Source organism: Trichosurus vulpecula, chromosome 5 (genome assembly GCF_011100635.1).
Source record: "Trichosurus vulpecula isolate mTriVul1 chromosome 5, mTriVul1.pri, whole genome shotgun sequence".
Taxonomy (NCBI): domain Eukaryota; kingdom Metazoa; phylum Chordata; class Mammalia; order Diprotodontia; family Phalangeridae; genus Trichosurus; species Trichosurus vulpecula.
In genome coordinates, this window is record NC_050577.1 from 219,713,047 (window position 1) to 219,724,339 (window position 11,293).

Consider the following 11,293-nt stretch of genomic DNA (forward strand, 5'->3'; position numbering starts at 1 on the left):
GAGCCAGATTTGGACTCAGAAAGATGAGTGTTCCTGGCTCCGGGCCTGGCACTCCATCCACTCTGCCACCTAGCTGCCCTAATCTAGCACACAGTAGGTGCTTAATAAGTTTGTGACACTGAATTGAGAAACAGGAAGCGCTGGACAAAGAGTTTCCCTAAAGACCAGTGTATCTTTGAACTCTGACACACAGGGGAAAGCCGACCAAGCTTTTAAAGCCTCCTCTATACAAGGGCTTATGTAACTGCATTAATGTAAATGAAAACAGATGTAAAAGGCAGGAAGGCTTTGTCTGAGCGCCGTGGTTAAGCTGGGTCTTAGCACAGATGATAAAACAGACTTCCCTCCTGTCGATGGAGAGGATAGAGCTGGAGCTGTGGAATGTGATATGGAATGCAGTTAGAGGACGTGGTTTTATTAGTTTGAATGTTTGTTGAGAGGAAAGGGTGTGTGTGTGTGTGTGTGTGTGTGTGTGTGTGTGTGTGTAGTGATGGTGAATATGGTGTTAAAATTTAAAACAGCAACACTTTTTAAAGATTGTTTCTTCGAAGTATTTTATTCAAAAAGCATTAATTAGACACCTAATGTATGCCAGGCACTGTTCTAGGCTCTGAGAATACAAAACCTAAACAGTTCCTGCTCTCAAGGAGCTTCCAGGCCATAGGGAGGAAACCATAGAATGTATTTACACAGCAGAATAAATACAAAATATATTCTGAGTGATTTCTTGAAGGGGAGGGCACTAGCAAGTGGGATGGGGGAAGGAAGAGGAATGGGGGAGGAGAGGAAAGGGAGGGAGTACATTCCAGGTATGAGGAACCAGAGCTTATGTGTACAGGAAGCAAGAAATAGGTGAGTTTGGCTAGATCATAGAGTGAATGAAGGACAGTAACATTAAGTGAAGTACTGGAAAGGGAGACCTGGAAGAGTCTAGACCTGGAACAGAAGACGTCTGGTCTAACCCTCCCATTCTGTACATGAGAAAACTGAGGCATTAGGATGCTCAGTAAGTGATTTGCTCAAGACCACCCAGGATCAGAGGCAAAATTTGAACCCAGGCTCTCTGACTCTAGAGGATCTCTTTCTGCTCTACCACACTGGCCTGTCATAGAGGCAAGAAAGCAGAGGAATGACATAGTTAGACTTGTGCTTTAGTGATATCAATTTAGAGCGGCTAGGTGGTGCAGTAGATAGAGCACCAGCTCTGGAGGCAGGAGGACCTGAGTTCGAATCCAGCCTCAGACACCTACTAGCTGTGTGACCCTGGGCAAGTCACTTAACTAGGTTTCCCTCAGTTTCTTCATTTGTAAAATGAGCTGGAGAAGAAAATGACAAATCACTCCAGTATCGTTGCCAAGAAAACACCAAGTGGGGTCACGAAGAGTTGGACCCAACCGAAAAATGACTCAGCCACAACAGTATCTGTTTGATATCAGTGTCAAGGATAGATAGTAAAGTGGGGAGAGTGGAGGCAGAGCTCATTTATAACATAAGAATGCTAGAACATAGAATTTGAAGCTAAAGCTCCTGCCAATCCAGAAGGGTTGGGACGGGAGAGGGAATGGTAGGCTAATTCTTGGCTGGTAGCCATCCATTGGTGGGATGCAGACCAGCAAGTTCAGCGGCTGAAATCTATTTCCCTGCTTTGCTTAATGATTCTACTTGAATCAAAAGTGATATGATACAACACGGCTGAATCCAAGAGGCAGGTCCTGAATCAAGATGGCAGCAGCCAGGGCGCCCTCGTGTCCAATCTGACCTCTGTTCGTCTGGAGTCCCGAAGGACTATTTCGGCATCCTTGGCAGGACTGTCAGAGTTTACATCTGATGGCATTTTAAAAATTGTACAGGCTGCCAAGCCCAGTTCATTTGGCAACCTTCAGAGTTAAGGAAATTACTGGCAGGCCGAGGGACTTGGGGTAGACCTTGTCTCACTTCTGTTGCCTTTGACATTTGTCTTGCCTTCAGAAAAGCTGAATCCCTGTCCCGCATTGAGGCTGATGAGTCGGTGAGACTGCAAGATGAAGGTCTGGAATCTTATTTTTTTAATGCTGCTGTCATCTCTTTGAACAGACCTCTACAGCATTTTTGCTCTCTCAGTGGTGATTAGAGGTTCATTTATTTAATAATATAATTTAATAATAAAAAGTGATTTAATAATTACTTTGAGAGATTTTGGTGAGTGGTCCTAGTTAAGTGAAGAGGACTCTATTGAACTAGGAGACAACCAGTACCTAGAAACCCAAATAGTCACATTACATCCTGAGTTTCCTCATCCGAAAATGGAGTTGGACCAGATGACTTCTGAGATTCCTTCTAGCCTGGGCCTACTGGAGCATTCACTGTATCTCTCCAAATGGATTGTAAGCTTCTTTAGGGAAGGTGTTGGTTTCCTTTTTGTCATTGTATCCCCAGAGCCCAGCACACCGCCTAGCACATAGTAGGCTCATACTAAAGGCTTGTTGCTTTGAATTAAAAAGCAGAAAGTTTTGGGCAAAGATTCTCTCTGAAAACAAGCTGTCCAAGTTCACTTTCAGGCTTACCGAGGCAGCCTGGTGGGAAGTGGGGGAAGCGGGGTTGGGGTGGCAGAAGAATTACTGGACTTGGGTCAGTGTCCTGGATTCAAGGCCAGGCTTCTCCATTTACTAGATATTTGATACTGGGCAAGTCATTTAAGGAGTCTGGGCCTCAGTTTCTTCATAGTTAAAATGGCAGATACTAATGCACATACGACCAGCCGAGTTTGGAACTAACATTCTGTGACTCCAAATCCAGTCTTTTATGTTGTTGCACCCCATCTTGCATTTTAAAATATTTTTAAACCAGATCATAGGAGCATGAAATCTTAGATCTAGAGCTGGAAAGGACCTTAAAGGCCATCTAGTCTAACCCCCTCATTTTACAAGTGAGGAAACTGAGGCCCAAGTAACTTGTCTTTTTAGCTTAGGGGAGTTTACGTGTACAAATTACAATGTCTATCAACTTGGCACGTTTTATAACCATATTAGAGATCTATATAGTTCCATTATCTTTCTCTTCTAAACTTTTTTGTCAGTGAGATTATTAGAGCCTAATTAAAGAATCAAACACTGGCCCCTTCCCCTCCCCCCCTAATACTTGTACTGCCTAGTCACAAGCTCTCTGAGATTCCATCCCCTCTTCTCTAGAAGGAATTCTTTCTTATCGATGGGATAAACAGCTAGGTGGCATAGTGGATAGAGTGGAGTCAGGAAGACCTGAGTTCAGACTTGACCTCAAATACTTATTAGCTGTGTGACCCTGGGCAAGTCACTTAACCCTGTTTGCCTCAGTTTCCCATCTGTGAAATGAGCTGGAGAAGGAAGTGGCAAAGTACTCCAGTATCTTTGCCAAGAAAACCCCAAAATGGGTCACAAAGAGTCAGACACAATTGAGAAATGACTCAGTGACAACCACAAATGCTTGGAGACATCCCTTCTAACTCAGTAAAACAGGAAATGCTAAGACCTTCACTATCTCACTGCTTAGCAATGATTCAGAAAAAGGGCTTTGTAACAAATCTTAAAACCCTATGGAAATGTGGATTATTGGTTATATAACTCATTTCGTATAGTTTTTGTAAAGAAAGAAATGATAATGATTATGAAAGTACTTTCTACTCTCTAAGATGGGTAAGCTCTTTTTCCTTATATCAATATAAATAAATAATTTTCCTGCAGAATAGTTTCCTGTCTTAGGCACAGTTGGAGTCCACATTGTCTAAGATTGATCTCCCATGAATAAAAGTATTTTGCTGCCTTCATATTTTGTTATGAACTTCACCCGCTTCCTAAAAACCCCAAACAAATCTTACCACTGGCAGGCAGGACAAACAATTTTTAAGAGTTCCCTCAGTCTCTGGAAGCTGGCTGGAATCTGGGGGAAGGAGGACTATGTGAAAAAATTTTGATTTTTCTGGTGCACTGGACCAAGTAGCATGGCAACCCCATAGGGAGCTGGAACCTGCCTGTCCATGTGAAACCTTTGTTTGGTCGAATCCCAGGAATCTGAGAAAGAATGCAGGCTGCTTGGCGTCCTGTCCACATGGGCAGGTTTTTCTTGGTTTTTAGAAAAAAATGTTGAATTTGGCATCTTTTTTTTCTGTCACTTTCATTTCTTAATATATTCTCCTCTACTCAGTGGGGGCATCCCTTATAACCAAGAAGAAAGAAAGAAAACCAGCCAAGTGACGCATCAGCCATAGTGGTCAATGTGTATGATAATATTGACATAGCTTTTTAAGGATCACAAAGTGCTTTGCCTATGTTTATTTTTAGTTTTCAGCATTCACTTCCATAAGTTTTAAATTTTCTTCCTCTCCCTCTTCTCCCCCCTCTCAATCTGATATAGGCTCTCTCTCTCTCTCTCTCTCTCTCTCTCTCTCTCTCTCTGTATATATATATATATATATATATATATATATATTCCTATTAAACATATTTTCACATTAGTCATGTTGTATAGAAGAATTAGAACGAATGGGAGGAACCATGAGAAAGAAAACAAAACAAAAACATAACAAAAAAAGAAAATAGTCTGCTTCACTCTGCATTCACACTCCATAGTTCTTCCTCTGGATGGATGGAATTTTCCATCATGAATCCTTTGGAGTTGTTTTAGGTCCTTGCATTGCTGAGAGATCCTATATTATATCATTTGATGCTCATAGCCCTGAGATGTGGGTGCTTTCATTAAAGACAAGAAAAGTAAGTTGTACCAACTTGCCAAGGGTCACATACCTATATTATAAGAAGGAAAATGGCATTTATTAAGCACCTATTGTGTGCTGAGCACTTTACAGATATTTTCTCATTAGATCCTCATAACCACCCTGGGATGTGGGTTGAGGAAACTGAAGGAGACAGAGGATGAGTGACAGGGTTAAGTGACTTGCCCAAGGTCTCACAGCTAGTAAGTGTCTTCGTTCACATTTGAACTCAAATCTGAATCTGACCTAGTGCCCTAAGCACTGTCTTGACTTTTATCTTGCCACTGGACTTTGATGAGTCTGGAGGAGAGAGTGAGACTGATGACTTCCCCCTGGTGATCATTGGTCCTCGTCGAGATTGAAGGGCAAACAACAACAGCCGTCCACTGCACCACTCAGCTGCCTTGTAGCACAGATTCAGAACAGGAAGGGACCTTAGATCATCCAGTCCAATCCCTTCATTTTACACATGAGGACACAGGTCAGGAAAGGTTCATTTACTTGCCCAGGGAGACACAACTAGTGACCATCTGAAGCAAGATTTGAACTCAGGTCTTCCTGACTTCAAGCCCAGTGTTCTAGCCATCCTCCTACTTAGCCACACCTCATAGGGATGCAAAGAAGGGAGGGAGGTATATTTCCTTCTTTCTCTCTAGGGCTGAATTTCATCAATATTATGATTCAGTGTTTAATCTCCAACAGTGTTTATTCAGCACAACAAACTAATCAGTAATAAATGTTCAGAGCTAGCTTAACTGTTTGTCAAATCAAATCACATAATCTGTGATTTGCACTTCTCCTTTGGGTAGTCTGAAGATCCCCACTAGCTAGGTGGCCCAGTGCACAGAGCGCTGGTCCTGGAGTCAAGAAAACTCATCTTCCTGAGTTCAAATCTGGCCTCAGACACTTACTAGCTGTGTGACCCTGGGCGAATCACTTCACCCTGTTTGCCTCAGTTTCCTCATTTGTCAAATGAGCTGGAGAAGGAAGTGGCAAACCACTCCAGTGTCTTTGCCAAGAAAACTGCAAATGGGGTCATGAAGAATTTGACGTGACTGAAAATGACTGAACAACAAGATCCTCTTACCTTCTACTGAGTACTCAGACGTCAGTCATGATGATTCAGTCCTAGCATGATAGTAGTTCTCCAGTAATAGTCAATGATACTCTTATAATAGTAAACAAAGCTCCAATCCTTTAAGGCCCCATGCTTAATTTCAGTGTGGGTCCTCCTTCCCCTGACAGTGGTAGAATCTCCCCTCTGATTTAAGAGGAGGTCTTTGTGAAGTGCTGTGGCCCAAGAATTTCTTATACTTGGCCAACCTGGTGATTTGCCACTTAAAAATGAGAGAGACTGGGTCCAGTGTGACTGATGTGGTCTACCATGAGACCACATACAACAAGTCTTTCCAACTTGGTGGGAGCTGTCAGAGCTCACGCTCTGTTGGCGTGACCTTCAGGAACTCAAGGTCATTGTCACACCATGATGGGGCATCGGGGGGAAGCTTGGTAGGGGAATGATAGATCTGGGTCACAAGGCTAATTATTCAGGGCTGAAAGGGGCCTCAGAGGCCATCTAGTGCAAACTCATATTTACATATGGGGAAACTGAGGCTGAGAGTATTACAGGATCCTAGATTTAGAGTTGGAAGGGGCCATCTAGCCCAACCTCTCATTTTTGAAATGAGGAAACTGAGTCCTAAGGAGGTTGAGATTTGCTCCAGGTCACATCGGTATGTGCTCCTTTTAACAATGCAGATCCGCATCTTCTTGGCAATTGGTCATCTTAGAGCTTCCTGTGGCACTGGAGTTTAAATCACTTGCCTTGGGTTTCCCCATTCAATATGTGTCAGAGATAGGACTTGAACCCAGGTCTTCCTGACTCTGGGGTCAGCTCCCTACCCACTGAGCTATGCTGTTAATGATGCAAGCCCTAATTCTTGCTGTGCCTTCTTTGGTCATGAGCCAGAACCTGTGACCCGGTCTCCGCTTGGCTACTCTGGTGTGACCACATGGAAACATCCAGAGGACTGTCTGTCAGATTCCACCATTTTGAATGATATTGCCAAGATGTAATGCTGTGCAACTAAGAGGACACCTTTGCCCTCATGGTGGCCATTCATTGTCTTTCTGAGCAGGGTATTTTGATAATATCTCCATGGTTGGTCTCTAGAACGTGATAGATTTCAAAGTCCTTTTCTGTATTTAGGAACAAAAGCATAAAATAGTGAATTATTTCTGATGGCAAGGCTAATTCAAAAGCTGGGACCTTGATATTCTGTTATAGTCAAAGCTTGGGCTTTGTGACCTCCAGCTGGCAGGCAGATCAGTAAGCAAATATGGGGCCAGAGCATTTGCCTTCTGTGTGCCTCATGGGCAGAGGTTTAACTAAGGTGGTGCTATGGGACTTTGCCCCTGGATGCTGAAATTTAGAGGGTGCTGACAGCACAATCCTAGTATGAATTTCCTCTCTCCTGGAGCCTACAATCCTAGACCTCAGCCCAGCCTGCTTCTCCTTAAAGTGTCCTAGGATGCTTGACTGACCACATCTCATGGGAACTCTCATACTGGTCCTTTGCTCTGCTCTTTGGTTCCCTTTCTCTTGCTTCAAGTACAAAGATTTTCAGTTATAGCCCTGTCCATAGGCTTTGTCACAGTGCCTGAAATTCCCATCAGAGACAATACTCTGTGTGAAGGCATTGGTTTGAGAATGTCCCCGCAAAATACATATCACCTTAGAAATGAACCTTATCGCCTCATTAGCACATATTCACACATCAGCAGGGACTCTTTTTCAGAGAGCAGGACCCTGCAGAAAGGAAACACAAGAGATATTGTGGTTTAGTGGAGGAAGCACTTGATTTAGAAACAGAGGACCCAGGTTTGGACCTTTGCTTGCTCTACTACCTGAGTGATCATGGGAATGTCACAAAATGTCTTAGGGTCTTAGTTTCCTAACATTTATAAAATAAGAAGGTTGGATTACAGGATCTCTTTGGTCCTTTCCAGCTTTGAATCTAATGATACTACAAGTAAATGTAAGAAGATGAGAAGGAAGCGTTTAGTGTTGAATGTTCCTAGGTAGGGCAAGGAAGAGAGAGGTGAGCTCAGGTGGCGAACCCTTAGGAGCTTGAAGACAGTTGGCCCCTGGAAAAGGTAGCATCAACAAGGGAAAGAAAAGGCTGAGGAATGATGCAATACTAGGAGAAATGCCTCCCTTTATCTTCCTCCCAATTCTGCCCAGGATTGTCCCTCATGAAGACCCTTGGTATGATGAGATCTGTCTCCAGTGTTCTGGGCTTAGAATCAGAGCAGCGATATTAAGGACTGCCAGACTTAGTTCTGTTGAGGAAAAATGCCATCTCTGTGGTAACTGAGACCACCAAGTTAAGTTGTAGGATTCTGTGGACTGCATTTCGTATCAGCCGTGAGGCTGGTCTTCATAGAGAGACCTTCTGAAGTAAGCTGTGGGAACAGAGCCAAGATGGCAGAGAAAAAGGCAGGGACTCACCTGAGCTCTCCCCCAAACCCCTCCAAACGACTTTAAATAATGTCTCAAGAGGGTGCGTGTGGCTGTCAGAGCTGGAGTTGGGAGACTGAGCTGAAAGCTAAGCCAGCCGGCCATGAAGAGTCACCACTGGCTGCCTCTGGAGGCCAATCCCGAGGTCACCAACCAGTTTCTCAAACAATTAGGTCTGCATCCCAACTGGCAATTTGTTGATGTGTATGGTATGGAACCTGAACTCCTTAGCATGGTGCCACGACCAATTTGTGCCATATTGCTTTTCTTTCCAATTACAGAAAAGTATGAAGTATTCAGAATAGAAGAAGAAGAAAAAAAAATTAGAGGGACAAGACGTCACAGAATCAGTGTATTTCATGAAGCAAACCATCAGTAATGCCTGTGGAAGAATTGGGTTGATCCACGCCATTGCAAACAACAAAGACAAAATGAATTTTGAATCTGGATCAGCATTGAACAAGTTCTTGGAAGAATTGCTAAGTATGAATCCTGAAGAAAGAGCCAGATACCTAGAAAAATGTGAAGCTATTTGAGTTACTCATGAATCGAGTGCCTGTGAAGGTCAGACGGAGGCACCAAGTATAGATGAAAAAGTAGATGTGCATTTCATTGCATTAGTTCATGTAGATGGGCATCTCTGGGAATTAGATGGGCACAAACCATTTCCAGTTGACCATGGGAAAACTAGTGATGATACTTTCAGAGGATGCCATGGAAGTTTGCAAGAAGTTCATGGAACGGGACCCGGAAGAGTTAAGACAACGCAATTGCTCTTTCTGCAGTGTAGCTTATGCATAGTGGAGACACCAGTACTGTATTATTTGTAACAGAAGTAAAATTCCCCTGCCATACGCCAGTACTCACAAATTTTGATATTTTCATGATGATATGGATGATACCAACCAATAATAGTTTATGTGGATTAAACTTTGAATTAATCTGTAAAAAAAAATAATGTCTCAAAACAAATTCTGGAGTGGCAGAACCCATAAAAGGATGAGATGAAACAATTTTCCAGCCCAAGACAACTTAGAAGTAAGCTGTTGATCAACAATCAGTGAGCATTTATTAAGCACCTACTGTATGCCAACCACTGTGTTAGGAGCTGAAGGAGATAGAAGCATTAAAAATGAAACAAGACTAAGCTATGATCATTTTAGTTGCTATGAGTATGTCAGGTACCTGCTGCTTCCAGCGAACTGTTGTGGGCATTGGGAGAGGCATGGAGTGCTGATAAGATACAAGCCTTGTCTTCATAAATGAATGGGAAAAAAGCATTTATTATGTGCCAATAGCCAGGCACCTAGAGGCTTATGGTCTAGGAGGGAGATAAGACTTGAATTTAGAGAGTGAAAGTACAAAATAATTCTTGATGAGTATATCAGGATTGGAACAACTGTACGATCTCTGCTATCTCCTAAGGTTCCCATCAGGACTCATTTGTTAATCAGGGCAGGAAATTTACCTTTATCAGGTTGCGGGGTTTATTAGCTGGAGGAAGTAATATTTTAAAAGCTTCTTCCTAGGATTGGAGCAAAGAAGTTCCTTAGGAGGCCTTTTTAACATGGTTCCCTAGAGTGGCCAAGCGGTACAGTAGATAGAGCATTGGGCCTGGAGTTGGGAAGATCTGAGTTTAAATCCAAACTTAGACCTTTACTAGCTGTGCAATTTGGGCGGGTCATTTGAACTCTGTTTCTTCAACTGCAAAATGGGGAATATAATAGCATCTACTTCATAAGATTGTTGAGGCAGCTAGGTAGCACCGTGGATAGAGCATTGGGCCTGGAGTCAGAAAGTCCCGAGTTCAAATGTGGCCTCAGACACTAGCTGTGACCCTGAGCCAAGTCACTTAACCCTGTTTGCCTCAGTTCCTCATCTGTCAAATGAGTTGAAGAAGGAAGTGGCAAACCACTCCTGTATTTTTGCCAAGAAAACCCTAAATGGGGTCACAAAGAGTTGGACATAACTGAAATGACGGAACAACAGCAATAAAAAAATTGGGGTGCTGTTAGGCTCAAATGCAATAATATCTGTAAATTGCTTGGCACAGGGCTTGACATGAGATAGGTGCTTAATAATGTTTGTTCCCTTACCTTTCATCTTTCTGCTTACTTAGTTTTCAATTTCAGCATGCATTTATTTGGCAGCTGCTATGCACTAGGCACTGTCCTAGGCACTGAGACAAAAATGAACCAGTCCCTTCCCTCATGGAACTTACATTTTATTAGGGGAGAAACAATATGTACATAGATAGGTAAATATGAATTAAGTACAAAATAAATCAGCGGAATTGGGGTGGGGGCAAGGTGCATGCATTGGGTGATTTGCAAATGATAGTCATAGAGAGTTTCCTGGGGCATGAAGAGCTTAAGTGACCTGCTTAAGGCCATACAACTGATACATGTCAGAGACAGGATTTGAACCCAGGTCTTCAGACCTCCCATTCATTATTCTTTCTGTTATACCACATTTGAAAGCACAGACTACGACTTTCCTCCCTTTGCCCCCCAAACCTCCATTTTTAAACTGTGTCTTCCTAGTGGGGATTGAGGTGGGGAAGTATAATTTAATTGAAAAATTAACCGTGATATTACCTGTAGCATTTTCAGTGGGACTTCAAACATCCCCAAGACACATTAGCAGCATTCTTGGTTTTTTGGATCCAAGCATCTAAATGTTGTTGACAGCACCAGCTGCTTCCTCCTCTTCTATTTTTCTCCAGGGTCCCAAAGGGACTAGCAAGATGGAAACTGATAAGAGTTTCTAGGATGATAAATCAGGAATAAAGCCCATTTATGTCTTCTGTGATTATATTTCTCCCTCACTGGAACAACAACAGCAAGATGTTTCCTGTAGCCCCCATTGAGGAAAATGTCTATTGATGGCCTTCCTCCCTAGGGAGAATATTTGTATGTTAAAGGCAGGGAGATTTATGGGTGCGACTGTGATAAATTTCTGATTCGATGAAAATGATTGTAAATGAATATGAGACAAAGCAAATATAGTAAGTCTCCTGGGGCTGGTAGCCTCAGCAGTCATACACA

At 42.8% G+C, this 11,293-nt stretch overlaps 1 pseudogene; it reads left to right on the forward strand.

Annotated features, from left to right (window-relative positions):
• Positions 1–8,349: 8,349 nt before the first annotated feature.
• On the forward strand, positions 8,350–9,036 carry LOC118851208 (annotated as a pseudogene).
• Positions 9,037–11,293: the final 2,257 nt, after the last annotated feature.